This window comes from Homarus americanus, unplaced genomic scaffold (genome assembly GCF_018991925.1).
Source record: "Homarus americanus isolate GMGI-L3 unplaced genomic scaffold, GMGI_Hamer_2.0 scaffold32335, whole genome shotgun sequence".
NCBI lineage: Eukaryota > Metazoa > Arthropoda > Malacostraca > Decapoda > Nephropidae > Homarus > Homarus americanus.
In genome coordinates this window covers 215,957-241,648 of record NW_024734028.1, presented here as the reverse complement: position 1 = coordinate 241,648, position 25,692 = coordinate 215,957, and the positions used below count along the sequence as shown (strand labels likewise).

The 25,692-nt window shown below is 39.6% G+C and overlaps 1 protein-coding gene across 1 annotated transcript in view; it reads left to right on the top strand.

Annotated features, from left to right (window-relative positions):
* Positions 1–18,278: 18,278 nt before the first annotated feature.
* Positions 18,279–25,692, top strand: part of LOC121870130 (DNA ligase 1-like) — a 66,865-nt gene continuing 59,451 nt past the window's right edge. The window contains exon 1 of the mRNA XM_042371904.1: positions 18,279–18,315. The gene's annotated coding sequence lies outside the window, so the exon portion shown is untranslated. The remainder of the gene's footprint in view (positions 18,316–25,692) is intronic.

The window sequence follows — 25,692 nt, the reverse complement described above, 5'->3', positions numbered from 1 at the left end:
ATAGGTAACATTGGTTTGGAAATAGAGTAGTGGATGAGTGGAACAAGTTACCAAACATCATCATTAACTCGAACACGCTGGATAGCTTCAAACATAGGTTGGATGGATATATGAGCACTAGGGATTGGGTGTAAATGGGACTGCCAGTATGGGCCAATAGGCCCGCTGTAGTTTCCTCCATTCTTATGTTCTTACGTTCTTATGTATAAGGAAATCTTACGGCAATAAGAATAATGATAGTGGTGGTGATAATAGTACTAATACTACTATAAAACTATTACTGTACTACTATTACTTACTATCAGCAATAACAATAATAATAATAATAATAATAATAATAATAATAATAATAATAATAATAATAATAATAATAATATAAGCAACAACAATAACAATGATTTCTAGGCAGGTAAAGTGTACCAACTCACACAGGATAACCCAATTGACCTTTCACATCTCTTGACCTTATAACAATAGAGGGCCAGCATAATGTGTCCTTACCAACCTAACCTAACATAACCTAACCTAACCTAACATGGCCTCAAGGACAGTGAGAGCCTTGTATTAGTGGAGGTATATAACATTAAGTGTGATGTGTGTGTATATGTCTGTGTGTGCGTACAGGGTGTTGTGATGCCTCTAGTGTGGCAGCATTATGTTAGTGTAAAGGTGCAAGCACTGCTTGCTTCCTCTCACTTTCAGCTACCACTGCTGGCTAGCCCTCGTGGAGAACAGGGAAACAATTTGCATAAGTCTTCCCTGCCAGTACACAGCCTCTTCACCATTAAGACTCCTGTTGTACCTCTTCGTGGCAACACACGGTAACTGGGTGCCTCGTGCGCCAAGGCTAGAGATCTAGAGTAGCAGTGGGCCCCAGAGGGATAGTGCATAGGCTCACTGGCATATGGACACGTACTGGCACCTATCAACCACTGCCCCGCTGCCTTGCGGATTAACCTTGGTAGGTATAGGGCTACGGGAGTAAACCCTGAACAAAAAATCTGTGGTGGAGCAGACATGTTTATAGAGCTCCAACAGGACCCCAACGACGGTATAGGAGGTATAGTCTGAGTTCTTCTCCATCCAAACGGGGGTTAAACAAGGATGTGTACTGGTGCCAACTCTCTTTTCCATTTTCTTGGCTGCTTTCCTTACTCGTACTAGTGCCAATTTAGTCGGCGGGATGGACATAGAGTACCTTATGAAGGGTCTTTTCAAAATAAGACGACTCCAGGCAGGAACAAAGGTGTCGGCAGCTTCCAGTACTGAGATTCAGTATGCAGACGACCTCACCCTTGTTGCTCTCACTGAACGCGACCTTTTGGAGATCCTGAACACCTATGCAAATGTTTATGCACACTTCGGCCTTGAGATGAATGTGCATAAGACTCAGATTCTCTTTCAGCCTGCCCCTGGTTCAACCACATCTCCACCATCCATCCAGCTTAATGGTACTACCCTCTCTAATATTACCCAGTTTCAGTACCTGTCCACGGCAGACTCCGTACCCGTGTCTTCAGCTGTAGGGAGCTGAAATTATCTACAAAGTTGCACGTATATCGAGCAGTGGTCCTCTCCACCCTGCTATATGGCAGTGAGACATGGGTTAGTTGAGTCACATACAGAAGGCACCTCAAGGCACTTAAAACCTTTTACCAAAGTAGTTTACGTTCCATCCTCCGAGTTCACTGGGAAGACAAGAGAACAAATGCCAGTATTCTTGCTGACACCAACTGCAGGAGCATCGAGGCTACCATTATCTATGAACAACTACGTTGGACTGGCCATGTTACCCGCATGGACGACAGTAGACTGCCAAAGCAGCTACTTTACAGTCACCTAAGGAATAGTAAACGTAATGCTGGCGTGCAACTGAAAAGATATAAGGATAGTTGTAAGACAAACCAGAAAAAGTGCCAAATCGACCCTCTCACCTGGGAGACGATCACTCCACACCGCAACTCTTGGAGGATCACCACAAGAGAAGGTGTCAATACTTTCGAATTAGCCCAACTGCAAACCGAGGCAGACAAGCGCCAGCGCCGGAAATACGTTGCCGCCACCCCTCCCGCACTAGATGAAGCCATCCACATGTGAACGACTCTGCCTGTCCCGTATCGGCCTCTTTAGTCACCTTAAAATTCACCAACCTAGTTGAGAGCCTTAATAACTCATACCATTGTATCATAGCTGGATGATCGTCATACTCGATTCCGAGTGACAACAAAGTAGTAGTTGTAGTAGTAGTGTGTGTGTGTAAATAATAATAATAATAATAATAATAATAATAATAATAATAATAATAATAATAATAATAATAATAATAATTAATGGTTTATTGGAGGAGCATTGCAGCAGGAAGGCTTAAAATATACAGTTACATAATTGGGGAATGGGTCTCTTGATTTACAAATAATATACAAGTAACGTAAGTGATACAAATATGATATATAATAACTAGGTGGGAAGAAGCTCAAACTACAGGGCATTTCAACATAGTGACAGTGCAAAAAATAAGATTGACTGGGAGTGAATACACTGGTTGATTACAAGTTATTGATAATTTTTACAATGGTTGGAACTGGGCTGTTCTTATAGCGATCAGTTCGTGCTCGTGTGTGTGTGTGTGTGTGTGTGTGTGTGTGTGTGTGTGTGTGTGTGTGTGTGTGTGTGTGTGTGTGTGTTCCTTTTGGGTAATATTTTGTATGTCTGGAAACTGTTGAGAAAATTGTGGTAGAGAGTGTGGTGGATGTGGTAGAGAGTGTGGCAGAGAGAGATTGTGGTAGGTGTGGTAGAGGGTGTGATAGAGGTGGTTGAAGATGTGGTAGGTGAGTGTAGGTAGGGGTGATATAGAGGATAGGTCACACACACACATACACACACACACAGGGTTCAATATTCAGTCAGCTGTGAGACGTGATCAGCTGTTTCCTGCCAGCTGGGGATACAGACTCGTGTTGAAACTGTAAACAAACGTTTCGGCCACAGAACGCTTATTCTTCACCTCACCTAACGTGTCCAAACCTAACCTAACCTAACTTAACCTAACCTAACCTAACGTATGCAAACCTAACCTATCCTGACCTAGCCTAACGAATCCAAACCTAACCTAACCAAACTTAATGTATCAAAACCTAACTTAACCAAACTTAATGTATCAAAACCTAACTTAACCAAACTTAATGTATCAAAACCTAACTTAACCAAACTTAATGTATCAAAACCTAACTTAACCAAACTTAATGTATCAAAACCTAACTTAACCAAACTTAATGTATCAAAACCTAACCTAACCAAAATTAATGTATCCAAACCTAACCTAACTTAACCTAACCTTACCTAACCAAACTTAACCTAACCAAAATTAAGTTCACTTAACCTAACCTAACCTATCACTTAATCCTTTGGCTCCGGAACTTTACAACGGATCAAGACCTCGACCCACTGATCAAGATTAAGAAGACACACTGATTAAGGTTAAGACTCAGTGATCAAGACCTCGACCCACTGATCATGGTTAAGAAGACACACTGATTAAGGTTAAGACTCAATGATCAAGACCTCGACCCACTGATCAAGGTTAAGAAGACACACTGATTAAGGTTAAGACTCAGTGATCAAGACCTTGACCTACTGATCAAGACCTCGACCCACTGATCAAGGTTAAGAAGACACACTGATTAAGGTTAAGACTCAATGATCAAGACCTCGACCCACTGATCAAGGTTAAGAAGACACACTGATTAAGGTTAAGACTCAATGATCAAGACCTCGACCCACTGATCAAGGTTAAGGCTCAGTGATCAAGGTTAAGGCCCAATGATCATGACCTCGACCCACTGATCAAGGTTAAGACTCAATGATCAAGACCTCGAGTCACTGATCAAGATCTCGACCCACTCATCTATGTTAAGGCTCAATGATCAAGGTTAATACTCACTCGTATCAGCCAATACTATCAGATTGTCAGTTATAAGTGACTCGAGGTTACATAATCACCTTGCCCTGTGTTCCCGGTGACTCAGGTGTGAGGATTTCATTAGTACCAGGTGACTCGACAGGTAAGCTAGAGAGCACGATAAGTTCTGTTAGGTAATGAACTTTCACTATCATTATCGTCATAATCATCATTATCATCATCATCATCATCATCATAAACCTTTCAATATGCAAATGTAAAGGTCTATAAAACTAATTAACGACAGGTGTGTGTGTGTGAGCATATGTTAAACATTTAATACAGTGCCTTAGTGTCTCGCTGAGTGTGTGTGTATGTGTGTGCGAGAGAGAGAGAGAGAGAGAGAGAGAGAGAGAGAGAGAGAGAGAGAGAGACTTCTTCCAATCACCCTTATCTCCTATTCTTTATCTTGGACCAGGAGACCGCCGGGAGTAAAGATACAATCTGAGTGTAATTTAGACCTAACCTAACCATATTACCTCGTTGCTCGAGTGAGTCAGTTTCGTGCGTCTTAACATTTCTTCCTAGGAATAACATTTGGCTCAAGAGTGTGTGAGAATCCCACCTTTATGGTATAAATTATCCTAAGTCATTTATTGGAAAGATTTTACTTACATACTTGTGTGAATTCATATTTGTGTCGTATCCTGAATAAGATGTAAATGCGTTTTCACATCATAAATTGAAGGGAAACATTTCTTTTAGGAGCCATTAAGAATATGATGTGTTATAAAGAAAGTGTTGGATATAAAGACGAGTCTCCATCCCCAACTTATTTCACGTGATGATTAAACACCCAACGTTACTTTCATGGTCGAATGTTTTCAATGTCGGTGGTGAAAGAGTTACTCATCTTTTTTTAAATATTTGGTCCATCATGCAGACAGTCACATGACCGTCTCACTACCATCATGCAGACAGTCACATGACCGTCTCTCTACCATCATGCAGACAGTCACATGACCGTCTCTCTACGGTCCAGTACTGTTTTTGTTGTACATAAACGACATAGTCCACGCCAGCCCACTCATAAAATACAACTTATTTGCAGACGATAGTAATCTCTATGCCAGCAACTCAGACCTCCATTCCTTGATGAGAACTATGAACACTGAATTAACTAAAGTCGGGACCTGGGTAATACGTAATAAACTGACTCTAAATCTTGAGAAAACCCACTACACGATCTTTCACAGAAGAAAAAACTTACCTCCAGACTTGAACCCCCTGTACCTTGGTAATATAGTCCTTAAACGCGAACAAAATACTAAATTCCTCGGGGTTATTGTTGATGACAAACATAACTGGAGAAACCACATACAAGCCATTCACAGTAAAATCAATAAACAGTGAAGTATCATGTATCACACTCGACAGTCACTCACTCTCACAGCAATGAAAGAAATCTATCATGATCTTGTTTACCAACGCCTGATACACTGTCACACACTATGGGGGGCCTCTGGCTCTTCAAAAACACAATCTCTGGTTACTGCATAAAAGAGAGTTGTACGGACAATGACCTACTTGAAAAAAACAGATCACTCAAACGAAAAATTTGCTATATTGAAATTTTTAAAATTCGAAGATATTAACACCTACTGCTGTGCCCTCTTTGTTTACAAATCTATCAATCACTTGCTTGACAATAATTACTTTCAGTTCCGGAATAATCAGAGATACAACTTAAGGCACCCAGAGCTACTAAGACCAACCCCATGCGCTCCTCTCAGTCCCAGACCTCCATAAAATATCATGGTGTGAAGGTATGGAACAACTTACCCCCACCCAACCGAGCAAAGACTACGCTCCCTTCCTTTAAATCATCTCTAAAAAAATATCTATTGTCGAAGTATTAATATTTCTTGTAACACTTACTATATTTACAGTACCTGCTTTTATTGTACCACCAAATCCGTTTTATCGGAAATTATCATGTAAATAAATAAGTAATTACCATTGCAACAAACATAATTGCCAACTAGACATAATCCTGAAAGCTCTGTCCTCGTGTTCAACCTTATTTCTGCACAACCCAGGTTGTACTGCTCCCCCATTATACTTATGTTTTTAAATTCCACTCTAATTTATATGTGTATGTGTATGTATGTGAGTGTATATGTATATGTATATTTATATATATATATATATATATATATATATATATATATATATATATATATATATGTGTGTGTGTGTGTGTGTGTATATGTATAGGTATGTGTATTATGTATAAATAAATAAATAAATAAATAAATAAATAAAAATAATAAATATAAAATATATATTGAAGTGATAACCGTGGTAACATTATGAGATGTACTTATTACTACTATGCTATTGTACTATTCCAGATGATACTAAATGTTACAAAATACTTCCTTGAGATAAATGTATAGTACTGTATATATCAGGTGCCTCAAAGAGAGTTCAGGGTCTCAACTGGCTCAGCTCATGTTATTATTATTGTTATATCCACTCTGTATCTGTATTTTTCTGGCTAAATAAACTGTTACAATTCAATTCAATTCAAGCTACTTACCTTCTCCTCCCTCCTCCCAGTGTTCAAACCATGAAATCGCCAACAAACTACTGAAATTAAAATCCAAACGCTCCACGACCCCTATTGACCTCCCAATCAAAATATACAAGGAGTTTGCAGGTCAACTTGCCACCCTCTGTTCTATTATTAATGCATCCCTCAGACGTAAATGCCCTAATGAAACGCATTTGTCACCCCACCCCTCAAGGTCACCACCCCACAGTCCCCTAACGACCTCAGGCCAGTTGCCATACCCCCATAACCCAGTCTACTTTGGAGGACTTTGTTTTAGAGTGGGCATTTGCCAGTATCTATCAGTCAATTGATCCACAGCAATTTGGCAATATGAGGACTTTCTACATCACACTGTTGGTGAGCTTTCTGGATTTTCTGCACAAAAACTTGCAGAAACGTAAGACATCACTGGTTGCTGCCTTTGTGGACTTGAAGGCCTTTGACTTCGTTGATCACTGCACTGCTATCAACAAGGCTATTGCACTAGGGTTGCCCACCACCTGGTCTCATGGCTCACTGATTTCATGAGTGGACGTCGCCAGGCAGTAGGTATCAGGCTTGCCTACATTCCAACACCTCACCTGCGTGTTCCCCGGGACTAAAGATGGGACCACTGTGCTTCCTCATCCTGATCAACGACGCTCTATCGGACACTCTGGTGGAAGTACGATGACTGCACTGTTGGGGTTTCAGTGGACAACACCGCACCAGACTACTCATCGCACAAGGCACTCTACAGGCTACTGGCATGGACTACGGAGAACAAGGTCATTAACCACACCAAAGCCATAGTCATGCACATCAATACCGCCACCACTCCAGTGCAAGCCCCAGCAGTCCAGTGGGTGCCCATCCCTCCAGCTGGTGCAGTCTGCCAAACTCCTGGGTGTAACTATAGACAACAAACTTGACTGGAAGGCCCATGAAAAAACACAGTCAAGGCAGCCTCGTACCGTCTCTACATGCTACGACAACTTAGGTCACTTGGGACACCCACGCCAGAGCTGAGGACCAGCTACAACGCCTTTATTCTCCCCAAACTAACGTATGCGTCACCAGCCTGGTCGTCTCAACTCCACCCAACAACGTCAGCGAGAAGGTACAGAAAGGGCCTGCAGAATCATGCTCGGGCAGAATACCCGCTACACCAACGCTTTCCAACCTGGAAATGCCATCCTCAGTGACCTCCCCACCACCAAGCACTGGAAAGGTTTGGCAGTGGACTACTGCACCACCTCTGTAATCGCCACCTCCTGCCACCTGCAGCCCCCAACCCAACTCTGCGCAGTCCGCCACTACAAAATCCAGCCCATAAGAGCCCGCACCGAGATATAAGAACAGCACCATCTCATCTATTGTTAAAATAATAAACAACTCCTGATTTATGTACTGTACAGCCCTGTAAATGTATTCAATGCATATTATATCATTATGTCTAAATCAAATGTAAGTCTGTATTTTTGAGCCACCGGCTGCCTCTATTAATAAAACCGTTTATTATTATTATTATTATAATACACACACACACACACACATAGGTCTCACAGGTTCCTCACTTTCAGGTCAACAGCTTCTATTACCTTATCATCATCAGCCAGACAATCCTCAGTACTTGTCATGCCTCCCTACCTTCTGCCAGTCTTCCTCGCCTTCGTCACTTCTACCTCCCTTCGTCAGCTTCCACCTCCCTTCGTCAACCTCTACCTCCCTTTCGTCAGCTGTCTCTGTTTGACCGAGACTGACAGTTGGCGACTTGATTTGACCGTATGTGAGTGTGTGTGTGTGAAAAATAATAATAATAATTAATAATTAACGGTTTATTGAGAGAGCATGGCAGCCGGAAGGCTGAAATTATACAGTTACATAATTGGGGAATTGGTCTTTGATAATAATATACAAGTAAATAAGTGATACAGATATGATATATAATAACTGATGGAAGCTCAAACTACAGGGCATTTCAACATAGTGACAGCAAAAAGTAAAATTTACTGGGAGTGAATACACTGGTTAATTACAGTTATTGATAATTTTACAATGGTTGGGACTGGGCTGTTCTTATAGCGACAGTTCGTGCTCATATGGGCTGGATGCGGTTGTGGTGTCGAAACAGCAATTTCGGACGAGGGACTTGGGTGGTAGTAGAGCCGTGTCATATGATGCAGAAGCTTCTCACCAAATTTGCAGATGAGGTCGTGGTGATGGTCAAAGAGAGCCGAGAGGTCAGTGTGTTGTTTTCATATGTGGAGTAAGAAGGAGAGAATAATCTTGGCATGCCCCTCTTTTGCACTTTTTCTAGGTGTTTACGTTGTGTGGTATTTAGGAGAAGACCAGGTAGGAGAGAAGGAAGAACTTTGGGAAGTATGAATGTTGAGTAAACACCGAGGAGGCTTGGCGAACGAACTCTAGGGACTTGAGTCGGAGGAGGAGGTGGAGACGGAAACTGAGGATTTGGTTACTACTGGACGTGTGATTTCCAATTTAGTTTGTTGCCTACAGTATGGTGACGCCGAGGAGCTTTGTGAAATCTCTACAACCTGGAGTGTGTTAAAATCGCAAAGTAAGGAGGGGGGTGGGACAACGTCCGAGGAGAGGTTGATATGCATAACCGTTGTCTTGGTATGGTTGTGTGACGTGGTTGTTGGTGGCCTAGTTTTGGTGACTGTCTAATGTAAATCCTGAAGTGTGTGTGTGTGTGTGTGTGGTTTGTGTGTGTGTGTGTGTGTGTGTGTGTGTGTGTGTAGCAGGCTTTACCCGTAGCCTGTGAATGATGCTTGAAGTGTTGAGGCTATTGTACCATGTTCCTCTTGATGTGTGGCGTAAGAGGGAGAGGAGAGAGAACATCTTCCATGCCTTCTTCTGCACTCTTCCTCCATAAGTCGCTGTTTGCCTCTGAAGACCAGCCAGGGAGTTGCGTGGAGGTCATTTATTACACAACCTGGAGCATTGGGCACAATACACACACACACATTAAATACCTGAGACCGTGGATATACTATATGGGATAGCACACACCTGCCTCATGCTCATGTTTCTGGGACCACCTGACTTACCTTGCCGCCTTCAGGAAACAGCAGGGGCGAGCTGGGGGGGGCCGTCTTGATGGGAAGATGTAAATTGGTATTTGAGAGTTCAGATGATTTACAGTATAAACAGACAGAGGACAGAGTAGAATGATAAAGCACAGAGAGAGAGGGTAAAACATGCGGAACTTACTGGTGCAGCGCGATTTGCCCTGTTGTTTTATTACTTATTTTTTTCTCACCCTCACACCACGGGGTGAAGAATCCCGTGGTAAGTAGTGCCCTCGTTCAGTGGGTATGCATTCTCTAAATCAATTCCCCCTGACATGACCATTTTTCCCCAGATCTTATACCCTGGCTTATTACATTTGCTAATTAAACCTCAATACTAACTTAACCGTAATCAACCTAAGGTTAATTAAAGTGGAAATGTTGATGAATTTGAAATTGTATAAAAATACCAAAACTTTACTTGATTGTTGTTTAGTACATAGGGGTACAGTATAGTCTTGCCTGTTATATACACTGTAAATTACCGATTCTTTTTACGTTGGGTTAGGTTAGGTTAAGTTGGGGGTTTGTCGTTTGATTAAGTTAGTAAGGTTAAGTTTGATTGGAGTTAAGCTAATAGGTGAGGTTTATTTCACTTAATGTAGTATGATTGCTTAGTGTGGGTACGCCTCGCGAAGCGTGCCGATTGTCTATAACTGAAGCGTTCATTGTCGCTTTGCACGTTGCCAGGTGTACTCACGAACTTTTACTAAAACAAAACACCATGGGTTATGCAGCAGCTGTTATTGGGTTTAAACTAGTAGTTGCCATTGTTATCCCTCCAGTCTGATTCAAACTAGAGTAAAGTAGGTAATGTGATTGTTTGGGTTGGTAGCTTCCCGTGTAGAGCTTTCTGCTGGAAAGTTATGGGCGCGCTTACTGAAGTATTTGCGCGAATTTTAAACTCATGATAAACTACAAAACCCGGGCTTTGTCTTTATAATTCATTAACAGGAAGACAAATCAAAGTAAGATAATTTTGACAACGACATACAAAATACTTTACTTGTAAAGAACACCAAAGGATTCAAATAATTAAGTTATTTATCATATTCAACTATTGAGAGAACCAGCAACACTGAACAATGGTAAACCGTTCCTCCAAGAGTTTATTGCTCTTGTTTGTTGACGTAAAGTACTGACGGTGGTTACATCACCATACGGACGCCCTTCCTGCCGTTAGATAGCCTCCCTCCCTGACTCCTACAAGGACTCCCCGTGACGCACCAGAAAGGACTTCGCGGCAGGTTGAAGAAGCCTCAGAGGTGTCAGACCATGGGCCATCAGCCTGTGGACACTTTCAACGAGTCACGCAACACGGCCGTGATTTTGACCAACCTTTCCTTATCTCGAGGTGGGGTGACCGTGGGAACCTGATAACAGATGATGATAACGGCCTGCGGGACCGAAAAGAAGTTTAATTCAGGAGATACCGCCAGAGAGTTGCGGTGCATTTGTTTTGACTCTCTAAAACCAATCACTGTGCCTGGAACAAACACTCTGAAGGAATATTAACCAATCACAAGTTACCCACGCCAGCTGATGAAGCGTAAACAGTCACACGTGAGCGCAACCAACAGGATGCTTCAAAGAAAGGGGATGAATTTCTTCGCTGAGGAGATTTTCGCTAATAATAATAATAATAATGATAATAATAATAATAATAATAATAATAATAATAATAATAATAATAATAATAATAATAATAATAATAATAATAATAACGGCTACTGGGACCAGATTTCAGCATTGATAACCTATTTGTGGCTTCCCGTTCCGTCTGTCTAACCTATTGGAAGGGTGGTAGGGGTGAGGGAGCAACAGGATCAAAGTAGCCATATGAGCGTCTTCGGCTCTCTCTTTCTCTCTCAAAGAAATGAAGATTCACTGTTCACAAGAAATGGTTACAACATCCCGCTTGGACAATTACTAAATATACACAATTCAAGAATATAAACTTACGTAATTTAGAATTCAGGGTTATACCACACATGAAATTATCCAATTAACTTCAATCCATTTTGCAAGGAACGGTCAAGTAGATACAGCGCTCGCCTCCTGTTCAGGGGGTTAGTGGTTCGAATCCCCGGGCACTTCCAGTTCACCCAGCTGTGCATATTGGTACCTTAAGTTTGCCAACTGGGGAAGTGAATGTGGTCGAGAGCAGTACTGACCATGTTGCCTCCTTGTGTACCGATGGGCTGTTGTAGCCACGCTGTCCCTAACGAGCAGGTCATGGCTATGGGACCCACTTTTCACATTTTCATTTGCAACCTACGATACGCCAAAGTAAGCAGCATTCGTTAAATAGTATACAGTCTGTTAATATTCTAATCTATCTACTGCCAGGGTGAGTTATGACTTACTGAAAACTAGTTTATGATCAACGTGCCAATTATTATTTGTATTTCGTAGTTTTGTAATTTTACATTATGTTATACGTCATCAATACAAGTTTCCTTAGCAGAACCGTGACTACAAGAATTCTCCAATCATAATGTAAAACTGTATATTGTACTGTAAAACATTCAAATTAAAAAACAATTTTATACCGTTAATGACGCATATATTTTCATTTGTTATACAGTATACTGCATAAATGTAATGGAATTTATATCATAACACGACATCCGTTCTATCATTAATACATATTCAGCAGCAGGGTGTGTTTGGTCCTAGTGGTAGTAGTAGTAGTAGTAGTCTCTTCGAGCCACTAGTTGACAAGGGTTCGGTTACATGGATCAAATACGCTGCACTTTATTAATTTTGGGCTGATTTCAAATATGGCAATAAAAAATGTCAGTCACGTAACATTTTTATGATATATGTGTACAGTATATGTAGTGTAGGAATATAAGATACGTACATGTGTTGGTAGGGATATATTAAATGCAAGGTTAACACTACTGAACAGTAAGTGGGAGGAAATGCTGTCCCTAACCTCACTCTACAGTAGGCAGGATTCCCTCTGTGTGTGTACTGATGTAGATGGACTGATGTCAGAGATGGGAGAAAAACATGACCCAAAGGAAATGGCGGCTTTTGATAGATTCCTCCAAGTTTAGTTTGAAAACAGTATTGTTGCATAATGGGAACCAGAAGCCCTCAGTTCCAGAAGCGCATTCTGTAGGTTTGGTGGAAACGTACGATAGTATGGAGAAAATACTGACTACTATTAAATACAAGGAGTATAGATGGCAGATCTGCGGCGATTTGAAGGTTATAGCCCCTCTATCCGACCTTCAAGGAGGGTTCACGAAATATTGCTGTTTTCTATATTTATGGGACAGCAGAGCAACAGAAAAACACTACAGCACAAAGGACTGGCCAAAGAGAGAAGAGTTTGTTCCAGGAAAAAGCAACGTTAAATATACTCCCTTGGTTGACCCAAACGATGTACTTCTACTTCCTTTACACATCAAGCTGGGACTAATGAAGAATTTTGTGCAGGCTATGGACAAACAAGGTGATAGGTTCGCGTACTTGAGGGGAAAAGTCCCACAGCTCAGTGATGCTAAAGTCAAAGAGGGCATCTTTGTTGGCCCACAGATAAGAAAGTTACTTCGTGATGACGACTTTGAAAACAAACTAAATGAAAATGAGCTAACTGCATGGAAATCCTTCACATCTGTAGTCAAGGGGTTTCTTGTAAACAAGAAGGAAGAAAACTATTGCCAACTTGTAGAGGAACTCTTAAAAAAATTAAAAAACTTAGGAGGCAGGATGTCCCTGAGAGTCCACCTCCTACACTCACACTTTGACTTTTTTCCTGAGAATCTGGGGGCGGTTAGTGATGAACAGGGAGAGCGATTTCACCAGGACATTAGACGTGTGGAGGAAAGGTACCAGGGTAGATGGGATCCTGTCATGATGGGGGACTATTGCTGGTTTTTACAATCGGAGGACAATACTATACATAAAAGGATGAAATAAAATAACAAAAGCCCATACAGTGGCTAATTTAATGCTTTGTGTCTTATAATTTTTTTCATTCTTTATTGAATTCCAGTGTGATGACGTGGAAAAAAATAACAGGAAAAATAGTATTTTTCAGTTTTTGTATTTGTAAGATTTTTTTTTGTATAACAAATAAACTGTACGTACTAGATAATTTTCATTGCCAGATTTGAAATCAGCACCCCAAATTTACCAAAAGGAAGCTGCTCTGAACCATGTTACGGATTTTTGTTTTAATTTGTTGCCTAGTGTATCAATCATTTCCCTGGGTCTGTGTTATCAAACATGTCGGCAACACGAAGCTCTCTCTGGGCTTGTCAAAACCAAGATACATTTCAAATGAATTTATGTGAGTTAATTGAGTTCAAACAAGTAACCTAAAGAAGGACAGTGAGAAAACACAACAAAATGATTCATTAAAATCAGATTTCTATTTCAACTTATCATAATGAACAACAATAATTCATCTTGACGTATTAACACTAAGGATTTTACTGATAGAGATGATGATATTATCTTTTTATGTTCAGCATGTGTGTGGCTCTGTTGCTGAGGTGAGTGACGGAAGCCACACTAGAGTCAGCCAACCCTGATGTGGCCCAGCGACCATTCAGATGCGGGAAACGTGAGATGATTGCACGAGGCAGCCTTATAAGATGAACGGAACCCACGCAATGGAAAGCGGTGAGTATATAGGGAGCGTCAAAACTGGTACCTGGCAGAAGAGTACGAGTTATGAGGACGGTGTGATGAGTCCCACCATCAACAGTGTACAGCAGAGGAGGTGAGTTATGAGGAGGTAACCAAGGGGTTGAGACAATGTACGGTACGTGCCTATACTATGAGCCGTGACCAAGGACAGAGCATCACGTGTCACATGTTAAGGTATTCAAGACACTTCAACACACCCGAGTGACGCAAAATTAAAACAAAAACACACAACATAGAACTGCGCAGTGGGCGACGGACACCACTTACCTGAGCAGCAGGTCACGTGTCCACCTGCAAGAAAAGAAACAATTAAATGTACAGCTAAAATTTAGGAAATATTATTAACAAATATTAAACATATATATATATATATATATATATATATATATATATATATATATATATATATATATATATATATATATATATATATATATATAAGTAAAGTTCTAAGCACGAAGTTCCCAAGCGCTTTCGTGTAATTCACATCTTCAGGGGTGAGTACAGACTAAAGAGAAGTACAAAACAAGGTGTATATATACAGAGGAGGGTGAGACCAGGTCCACAATGGTCAGGTATTAGGTAATGACCCTACTAATCTTTAAATAGCACGGCAACGGTCGGTAGTCAGGTCAGAGGGTAAGGTGACCCAACCTTCTCACCTGGTTACAAATCTTCTTAATTACAAAATTGTCCAGTTTGTACATGCCATTACTCAAATTCATGTTGAATGCTTCGGTATGTTTAATGAGACCAGATTCTATGATGTTCCTACTATCAATTGAATTACAAGGTAATATTGAGGAGGTATACTGTAACTTAATGTCTGACAGGGCAAATGCTTCTAGTGTGGCATCGGTGGCAGGTTTATAGAGAACTTCACTGGCTTTTTCAGAGAAATTAACCCCTTCAAGACATTTCAAAACATCTGCAACTTTTATTGGATCAATGCTGCTTCTAAAAGACAGTCCTTGTTTCTCTAATTTTAGTATCGACGTTGAAATGACGAGGTGGTTCTCCCGCGACAGCGAGTCCTCCTCCAACACATCTTAGGGACTCCGAGTGGTCAAACGTGTCAACACTACAGTCTTAGTCATTCCAAATCTTTCAACATCTAGTCACTATACTGGTGATGGAGGAAGTGGCACATTACCAAACGTTTGTTGGAACTTGTTTCTGTCACTCGGCCTTTTTTTTTCTCGGGGAATACCCTACCCAGACACAGGTGAGGGCCGGTGGGGGAGGCGCAAAAATAAGAGTAAAAAGAATTTAAAAATAGAAGAGTAAAAGACTATATTAATTTACACCACGAAGATGCCGGAAAATCAGCTTTTTGAAGTAAGACAGATTGTATGAGTATGGAAACGCAGAAGAAGGCTGAACATTCCACAGTTTGGCTGTGTGAGGAAATAAGGATGTACTATAACGGGTTATTCTAGTGTGACCGACATCCATAGAGACCCGGTGGGCACCGCGTGCAAGACGAGTGTTACGAGCCCACGGCCTTGCCGGCGGTACACATGATGCCAAATCAACTGAACATTGCCCGTTAAAGTACCTGTAAAAGAGAGTGAAGCAACATTACGGCGAAGAGAAAAGGAAGAGAGATTATCAACTAGAGGAGAGTTAAAGCGAAATGCCTTCGATTCCACCCTATCTAACAGTTGGATTAAGTGAGATTAAGTAATATTTTCAGTTTTTTCTTTACATACGACTGTTTTATATTCTTCTTCTTCACAAACACTACAGAGGCCAACAGTTTATTAGAAAAGAAAGTCGTGTGTCCATCTGTGAACGAAATAATGTTAACCCCATGAGTATGATAACTTATCTAACCCGAGTATGATGACTTGATTCCTGGCAATGACGACGTAAACCTTGACTATGATGACTTAAAACCCCTTGATTACGATGACTTAACCCTTTGACTACGATGACTTCGCCCCTTGACAACGATGACTTAACCCCTTGAACACGATAACATTAGGTAACAATTCAGAACAAGAGCCCGGGTTAACCAGCTACCTAACACAAATTATCTATAGAAGAAAACTTACTTCTTACCTTAACAATAAACCAAATCTAGTGAAGGAATTACACTTTTCATATTTTTTTCTCTGTGCAACCATACTACGCCATGTTTGTGATCGAACTATTGACAAATGTTTTCCAGGAACCTTTCCATACTAACTGATATATTAACACTCTAAACTCGCCTAACCTAACCTACACTACCTAACCCCTGTGTACTCAGCCATGAATCATGATAATGAGAATCAAAAGTAGAGCATGTACAGGAGAATGTAAACTTCACAGAAAAGATATGTGGTGGTGAGAGGAAACAGTTACAGCTGATATACTTATTATTATTTGTATAAAACGTTATTAATATAGTTTATATTTAATTAATAATGATGCAACATATATTAGTTACATAATTATTTGACATAATAGTTCAGTAAGCATCTGATGCGCCCTCTTGCTGACGCTGAGACATACTACATACTGTATGAGTAGATGGCGTGTGACGCGTTGGCCAACTCCTTCTACTCTATGACCTCTGTGCTTATAGTTAGAACGCATGAGAATAGGTTATGGCAAAGAACATGATCTTTTTGGGAAATAAAATTGATCTACTACAGTACTAAATAAGACCAACCTTTATTGTTGAGAAAACTCCTTTCAGCTTCAGCATCACAAATCCTTGAACCGCTGGAAACTTGTTTCAGATTCTGGTAATGTTTTGCCTGATCATAACCCAATAATTTATATTTTACATTACAAACTTTCTATTCACTACTAAAATGTTGTTCATATATCACTGCATTCTTTACATTAATTAAGTCTACGGGGACGTTACATCCATATACAATGTATCCTTAATTTTTGCTACTTTGGAAATTGATGAAATTGAATAGCATCTCTCAGTAGTACACCCAAACACAGCACACTCTTACTCGTCACTAGATAATATTTATTTTCTTGATTTTATTCCAAGTTCTGCCTTCAGTTAGTCACCACATTATAACAATTATCTAAATTTGCACCAAAATACACTTTTTTTTTCACTGCCTTAAACCTGAATATTTGTTCACCGCCATCATTGGTTACACACGTTAAGTCCTACGTCACGCGGCCATGCATCTAATTGTTGAGATTATTTTCTTTGTTACAACCTAACCTCTCCTCACACTTTCCTACTTTTGTTTTTCTCACATTTTCTTCAAGTACGGTACGTGGACTTATGTAGCGCACCATCGTTTGACCATTATTGGACAAACGATTAAAAAGTTTTCTTAAGACAATAATGCACCAACAAATAACAAGGTTTAACGGTAATTTCACATTAACATTGCTGTACGTTTGCCAGCGACCGCCCACCCATGTTATATCGTAAATAAGATAAACCAACCAACCAAACCTTATCTAACCTAACCAAGGACGGAAATGCATTATTTTAGATTAGATTAGGTTGGGTAGATTGGTTAGGATGTTACTTTGTTATTAATCGAGAACGGATGCATAAATTGATACTTTTGTGATATTTAATTTAATTTCGAATGTTACGTTTATTACGAATCCTCTTTTGTTTACATTCAGGAGGCGTCTCTCATGGTACTTCTGGTCTCGTGTGTGAACTGTACTGTTATACGTGCTTGACTTCCTTGCTGGTTAAAGAAGCACAGAAATAATAGTTCACATAGAAGAGATTCCAGGCGTCACATACCTCGACTCCCAAGCGTTCGTCTGTTTTAAGTACTGCACACATGATTATTATGCCCGATTCTTAAGCCACACCAACTTCTTTTTCTTGTGAGCACATTCAAACATTTTAATTTGTAGAGAGTGAATGTTGTGCAGGAATTTGTTTTTCTGGGAAAGTTTGACAGTTCGTTTAAGTAGGTCATTGTCATAAATATCGTGTGCGTGTGTTTTCAGGGTTGCAGTGCGGTAGTGTACCCAGACGGGACTGTAGAGATGAGATAAACAGCCTCTTATCTACAGTAGGCCAGAGAAATAATTGAAGCCTGGCCTGTTGCGTCTTCGTCAGTTTTAAGGTAAGAACCATGTACTGTGTTTGTCTATTAAATGAGTTTTATATCGCGGTCAGCAGCGAACTGTTGTCACTTCTCGATCAGTTGTTGCAGATGCCATCACGGTAACACGGATGGTTTGCAATAACAGGTGGTTACTGAGCACCTGACGAAGTTCATTTAAAAAAAATCTTCATTACCCGTGTAAACAAAGTACAGGTGTTGCTAGGTAATAACGCCATGACAGATTCACTTACAATATAGAGGTTTATTGTATCTAGTAAAACATGTGCGGAAGTGGATCTGGTAGGTTCAGTCAGTCAGTGTGTGGGTCAATCAGTGACACAGCGGCGTAAAAAAGTTAACCCGCAACGTAAAAAATAAATTGGAGTGAAGTGACAGCACTAGGATCCCGCTTCCTCTATCAAGGAATAAACAATTGAAATTGAATTGAAATTGGAGTTAAGTTGACGTTTTAATGTATAAAATTAAGTGAACATTGTCCAATCATTCACTAGAGACAACAGGCTATCTCACTACTTGTTAAGGACGGTAATAACAGCAGTACTACGACTTTCATTTGTGGTGTATATCAAGGGCAGGACCTTACACTCTTTCTATCATATCAAGTGTTTAATATAGCGCGTCTATTATAGCGTGTCTATCAAGTGTCTAATATATCAAGTGTATTATGTATCAAGTTTTTAATATATCTTACCTTCCTGAGAGCTACTAATTAGGTTTGTCTGGAAGATAGACAGGTAGATTATGGGAGTGAGTAGATGTATGGACAATCATGGGGGAGGCGAAGAAGGAAGAGAAGAAGGAGTAGGTAAGGTTCGGGTAAAATAGAATTAGGGGGTTTATAAATAGTAGGAAGGTAAGTGAGAGAACAGGTAAGATGGATAAAGCTCATTCATTAAGTAAATAGATAGATAGATATACAGGTATAGAATGTTAAGTAGACAGAGAGAATAGACAGACACGCTGTTCAACACGGGGCAGAGAAATACACAAACAATCTATTTACAAACAAACAGGATACAGTAAACAAGCGTTAATTTTGTTCATTAGTTTTGTGGTGAGACGAAAATATTATAACAAACCAGAAAAATGTAATACAGTAAAATACATACATACATACATACATACATAGTTAGATAAGGTATATAAACAGATAGATATATTGATAATTATTCAGGTATACATATAGACGGATCACCTGAAGATTAGACTTTACAACTTAGACAGTGCAGGTATACCAACAATGATGTACACCGAGTCTATTTGACAAGACATAACCCATTAAAGCTCTAAAATGACTGCGCTGATTGGCTGCTTCGCTTATCACCCTGAGATAATTGATTAAAACATTTGATTGAAACATTATATTTAGCCAGAAAAACACAGATACAGAGTGGATAATAATAACAATATTAACATGGCTGAGCCAGTTGAGAACCTGAGCTCTCTTTGAGGCACCTGATATATACTATACATTTATCTCAAGGAAGTATTGTGTAACATTTAGTATCATCTGGAATAGTACAATAGCATGGTAGTAATAAGTACATCTCATAATGTTGCTGATCTGACTTTCTGCTTCATTTATACACAATTGCAGGGTTTCAATTGTTTCTCTTACTTTGACAACACAACATACATAATGTTTATCATTTCTCATTCTTGATTTATTTTTTCGATTTTGTATTTATTTATGATTATGATTGTTTAATATTTTTTTTTTGTGTTTTGTTATTAATATTTATTAATTATTATTATAATAATAATAGTTATTATTATTATTATTATTATTATTATTATTATTATTATTATTATTATTATTATTATATTTTCGCCCCCCCCCAGGCCCTGATGTGGGTCAGTATAACCTGTGCCTGGGTGGGCTTATCCCCGTAAAAACAAAAAAAAACAAAAAAAAAACAAATTATTTATTTTATTATTTATTATTTTTATTATTTATTTATTTATTTATTTATACATACATATACACCTACACACACACACACACACACACACACACATATATATATATATATATATATATATATATATATATATATATATATATATATATATATATATATATATATATATATACATACACATATACATATAAATTAGAGTGGACTTTAAAAACGTAAGTATAATGTGGGAGCAGTACAACTTGGGTTGTACAGTAATAAGGTTGAACAAGAGGACAGAGCTGTCAGGATTATGTCTAGTTGGCAATTATGTTTATTGCAATGGTAATTACTTATTTATTTACATGATAATTTCCGATAAATCGGATTTGATGGTACAATAAAAGCAGGTACTGTAAATATAAGAACATAAGAATGGAGGAAACTGCAGCGGGCCTATTGGCCCATACTGGGCAGTCCCGTTTACACCCAACCCCTATTGCTCATATAAGCATCCAACCTATGTTTGAAGCTATTCAGCGTATTCGAGTTAATGATGATATTTGGTAACTTGTTCCATTCATCCACTACTCTGTTTCCAAACCAGTGTTTACCTATTTCACGCAGAAATCTAAATTTGTCCAATTTAAAACCATTGTTACGAGTTCGGTCCTGGTTGGATAGTTTGAGTACCTTTGTATATAGTAAGTGTTACAAGAAATATTAATACTTCGACAATAGATATTTTTTTAGAGATGTTGTAATAGTGAAAAATCCTAATGTGTTGGGATCACCTGAAGTTTCGACACCCCAGCTTATTTCATAAGAACATAAGAATGGAGGAAACTGCAGCCGGCCTATTGGCCCATACTGGGCAGTCCCGTTTACACCCAACCCCTATTGCTCATTTAAGCATCCAACCTATGTTTGAAGCTATTCAGCGTATTCGAGTTAATGATGATATTTGGTAACTTGTTCCATTCATCCACAACTCTGTTTCCAAACCAGTGTTTACCTATTTCACGCCTAAATCTAAATTTGTCTAATTTAAAACCATTGTTGCGAGTTCGCTCCTGGTTGGATAGTTGGAGTACCTTTATAATGTCCCCTTTGTTTAGCCCTGACTTCCACTTATACACCTCTATCAGGTCGCCCCTCGCTCTACGTCTCTCGCTCTACGTCTCTCGAGGGAGTGCAAATTAAGGTGCTTTAACCTGTCTCTATACTCAAGGTTCCTAATGCCCGGGATTAGTCTTGTCATTCTCCTCTGAATTCTTTCCAATGATTCTATATCCATTCTGTAATACGGTGACCAGAACTGAACTGTGTAATCCAGGTGTGGTCTCACAAGAGCAAGATACAGTTTTAGGATGACCTGGCTAACTTGTAACTAACATTCCTTTGTATGAACCCATTGTTTACTTGGCTTAAGGTTCCTACTTATCATTACTCCTAAATCTCTCTCGCAGTCGTTGTTCATCTGGTATCTGGTTTCCCTGTTTACATCTCCTATACTGAGAACTTTACATTTGTCCACGTTGAATTTCATCTGCCATTTTTCAGGCCATTCGAAAAATTTGTTTAGATCTTCCTGTAGTTTTGCTGAGTCCTCGTCATATTTAATAACACGCCCTATTTAAGTGTCATCAGCAAATTTACTTATGTTGCTGTCTATGCCGATATCTATGTCGTTTATGTACATAATAAATAATAATGGTCCAAGTACTGAGCCTTGGGGAACTCCACTTGTGACGTTGCTCCAATGGGACTTAGTGCCGTTAATGCTAGCTCCCTGTTTCCTGTCCTGTAACCACGCCCTAATCCATTTAAGGATGTTACCTTTGATGCCATGAGCTTCTACCTTTCTAATTAGTCTTTCTTGGGGGACTCTGTCGAAGGCTTTGCTAAAGTTGAGATATACCACATTATAATTGTGCCCCTCGTCCAACTATTCGAAAACTGATGAAAAGAATGTTAATAGATTAGTTAGACAAGAACGTCCGCTTGTGAAGCCATGCTGGGAATTATTGATCAATCTGTGCTTCTCCAGGTGATTTCGAATAGAGTTTGAAATGATTGCTTCCAGTAATTTGCCTACTATTGATGTTAGACTGATTGGGCGATAGTTAGAGGATAGTGATCTATCCCCCTTCTTGAAAATCGGTATTACATTCGCTATCCTCCAGGATTCTGGTACTACACCTGTTTTTAAGGACATGTTAAACAACTTTGCTAAGGGCATACTAAGCTCTTCCTTACATTCCTTTAATACTCTGGCAAATATCTCATCTGGACCAGGTGACTTATTAGGCTTTAGTTTGTCTATTTGCTTAGTATCATCGTTACTAGTCACTACTATCTCGCTTAATTTGTTTTCTTCACTATCTCTGAATAGAGTCGGTGCCTCGGGTATCATGTTTAAATTTTCGGTGGTGAAAACTGTTGAAAAATATTTATTCAAATTATTGCTCATTTCTCCGTCGTTATCAGTGAGCTCGCCGGTATCTGACCGTATTGGTCCAATCTTTTCTCGTGTTTTAGTTTGATACATTTGGTAGAATCCCTTGGGGTTTGTCTTCGCCTCCCTTGCTATCCTTACACGTGATGATTAAGTACCCTGGCACTACCTGAGGGGGTTAGGTTAGGTTATGTTAGGTAATATTAGGTTAAATTAGGTTTGGTTAGCATAGGCTAGGTTAGATTTAGTAAGGTTAGGTTAGGTTAGTGTGTTTAATCTTAAGGTGAAGTTAAATAGGGTTATTATTCATGTGATCCATTTGCTTTTTTTATTCTGCCTTAAATAATTATTTTTCTTTCTCGTGCAATATGTTAAGACGGCGATTCGTCTCATTGTTAGAGAATTAGCCAATCAAACACAGTAGATATCTCAGTTGTCTGCACATGACAGTTAGGCACCAGTGATAATGAGGTCACCCCACCCCCTTTTATCATATTTTTATACTGATATAATAATAAAAACTACTTGTTAGGCAAGTGTCCGTTGATCTTTGAATATTAATGATTATACAAATGTTTATGCTCTGGTATGGTCAGGGGAAAAGCAATAAACAATAGTTCACTAATGTTCTAAATGTGCGTTCTGGTCTTAGTACATGTATGTAATTTTTAGAACGTCAATTGGTGTTGAGCTGCAGTAAAATAGTTATTATAATAATAATAATAATAATAATAATAATAATAATAATAATAATAATAATATTATTATTATTATTATTATTATTATTAGTAGTAGTAGTAGTATTAGTAGTAGTAGTAGTAGTAGTAGTAGTATTAATATTATTGTCAGTAGTTGGTAGTATGTAATAAGATGTAACTAAACAGATCTTGGGTAACAAGTATAGTTTTGAGCCCGGGTTATGGGAGCGCTGGGCCAAACCCTCCGTGGAAAGTTCCCCCGCACTCCCCAGCCAGTCGGGGGAGAATAGAGAAAACCCACGAGGTTCACAGGGGCGATGCACATTCTGCATGAGTTGAGGTTTCAGCCCTTGAAGCAAAGCCAAGCTGCTCCTTCCCCGCGCTGATGTCCTTCAAGCTTGCTACAAACACCCGATCGAAGGACTTGTAGGGCTTCAGGTGTGTGTGTGTGTGAGGCAGTGCGACGAATTTGGGGGATTGTGGAAGTCTGACGAGACGTTTTATGTTCATATGTAACACGAGTTTTCGAGCTACGCTGACTGATGTGTCACAAGGCAGCATTATCAGCGGCTGCAAGCTGACGTCATTGGAAATTCCCGCGCTAAAAGTACTCATGTATTTCTCTCATCATCATCAACAGGATCATTAATTCATTGTTGATAATTACATAGGAGCATCTAAATCTAAGAGTGGAATTTGGCAGAGACATGTAAGAGACTTTGTGAGGTTCACGGTGTGGAAAGTTCCACGGCGCGCCAGACGTCCCCGGCGCAGTGAACTAGCGCGCACCTCTCCTGCTGTATTGCTAGCCTAACCGACCACCTCCGCTCACCAAAACATTCCTGACACGACATATTTGTAGGAAATGTTGAATAAACATCTCTGTGATGCGGTATTTAACCGTTGTGATCATATGTTTGGTATTTTTATGTTTTAGTCATGTTGAGTGAAGCTCGCTGCCTTGAAAGAATATGACAACGTTATCACCAGGTCTGCTATGCATATCATAGCGAAAACATTGATGGTATTTACACATAATTATCATCAGCAGTTTTAGTGCCTATTAACAAAACATTATTACCACATCTACTACGAGTTAGTTTTACTTTACCAGGACTGTGGCCTGAAATCAGGGACACTGGGAGGAGGGGAGGGGGGGGTCTATCTGGGTGAGGATGTAGAAAGTGACGGTGTCGGGACACGCCTGAGGCCACGTGCCTGCCTCTGTTATCACTCCTTCAGTAGAGGTGACGGAGCGTGGACCAGAGTATACAGCTCACGGATACCTGAAACAATTACAACTTAACCCATTACATAGCCAGATACATCAATATTCCTACACGCATCACCAGAAGATAAGACACCACACCTGGGTGTTAGGTTAATGCTCGGGTATTTAATTCTAGGGTGAGATAAGCTGAGGCTAATCTACAAATGATCCCACTATTGAGTATAACGTCTATAATAACTCAGTGCCGGATTTAGACCTGTGGAGGCCTATGGGCAGCCTCTTTGTGGAGGCCCCCCTCAACATCATTGGCCAAAGGAAGGCTATAGGTAGAAGGATAAAGCGTGGCGAAATTTACCTCCAGGATTATTATAAGATATTGGCGAGTAGGGTTAAAACCGAGATAAGGAAAGCCAAGAGGAATAATGAGGTATGGATAGCAAGGGAGGCGAAGACAAACCCCAAAGGCTTCTACCAAATGTATCAAACTAAAACACGAGAAAAGATTGGACCAATACGGTCAGATACCGGCGAGCTCACTGATAACGACGGAGAAATGAGCAATAATTTGAATAAATATTTTTCAACAGTTTTCACCACCGAAAATTTGAACATGATACCCGAGGCACCGACTCTATTCAGAGATAGTGAAGAAAACAAATTAAGCGAGATAGTAGTGACTAGTAACGATGTTAGTAAGCAAATAGACAAACTAAAGCCTAATAAGTCACCTGGTCCCAATGAGATATTTGCCAGAGTATTAAAGGAATGTAAGGAAGAGCTTAGTATGCCCTTAGCAAAGTTGTTTAACATGTCCTTAAAAACAGGTGTAGTACCAGAATCCTGGCGGATAGCGAATGTAATACCGATTTTCAAGAAGGGGGATAGATCACTATCCTCTAACTACCGCCCAATCAGTCTAACATCAATAGTAGGCAAATTACTGGAAGCAATCATTTCAAACTCTATTCGAAATCACCTGGAGAAGCACTGATTGATCAATGATTCCCAGAATGGCTTTACAAGAGGACGTTCTTGTCTAACTAATCTATTAACATTCTTTTCATCAGTTTTCGAATCTGTGGACGAGGG